Here is a 1,187-nt window from a genome sequence, read left to right on the forward strand (position 1 = left end):
CTGCTCTCTCTCCGTGTCCATAAGACACCATCAGAGCAGCTGTCGAAGACCAAGGAAAGAGAGTGAGAAGGGGCTGGACACAGAAAAACCCAGGTAAGTGTAGCGCAGATGAAGCGTCCTCCGTGTCAACGACACTTCTCTCCTTTTCTTCCTGCGGAGGGAAACGCACGGTGCTGCGAACTTTTTTTTCTTTCGTGTGGCTCTCCCTCCCTCTCTCCTTCTGTACCAAACGTGCCTCTGTCCTCGTCAAAATCTGTGTGTGTGTGTGCACGCGCGTGCTCATCCTATCTCTGTCCCTCAACTCTCTCTCAGTATCCCCAAGACTTGATGCCAACTCGAGAGAAGCCAAGCACATACTTCCTCTTTCCCTCCCCGTCCATTTGTACCTCTCCCCCTCCACCTTTCCAGCTACCTTTCCCGTTTCTATCGCGTGCCTGTGTGTGTGCGTGTGCTCCATCTTTTTCGTGTCTTTCTGATCCGTCTCTTTCCCCCCTCTACTCTTTTTTTTTGCTTCTCCTTCCCTTTTTTCTTCACTCCCCCCTCCCTCCCTCCCCCCTTTCACATCTCCGCCTGTGTCTCTAACGCCATAACTTTGTAATCCAAGCTCGCTCCAAAAGCACACACACAAACACACAAAAGGTATATATATATATGCGTACGTAATGCAGTGGAGCCGCATCTCTTAGAACGAAAAAAAAATTAAGAGGCCACAGAAATAGCACTATGTGCTCTCATACCCAACATGCACGTTACACGCATACCGTAAAGGGTGTGAAAAAGCGAAGCAGACGCCTAAAGGACTACATACTTGCTCAGTGTTTCTTTTTTCGTTTTCGTTGTCGTCGGCTTGTATGTGTGTGTGCCAGAAGGCAGTGTGTCCGCAGGAGATGTTCTCATGGACACGAAAAAGAATGAACCACGCCACGTCTGTGTTTGGTTCTTTTCTTTTGTTGCCCCCCTCCCTCTCCCTGCTTTTCTCGCTTTCTTTTGCTCGTTACCGGGATATCAGCTGCTGATGGTGCGTCAATGTTTTCTCTTCTGTTTTTTTTTTCCTATCTGTTTTCGCGCACAAGATCGAGTCGTCTGACTCGCACATGCACTCACTTCGTCCCCCTCGATTTTTCCCGTTCTTTGTCACTTCTTTCTCCTTTTGTGTGTGTTTTCTTTTGTGCCTTTCTGCTCTCTTT

Source organism: Leishmania mexicana, chromosome 20, assembly GCF_000234665.1.
Source record: "Leishmania mexicana MHOM/GT/2001/U1103 complete genome, chromosome 20".
In the NCBI taxonomy this organism is placed as follows: Eukaryota; Euglenozoa; class Kinetoplastea; order Trypanosomatida; family Trypanosomatidae; genus Leishmania; species Leishmania mexicana.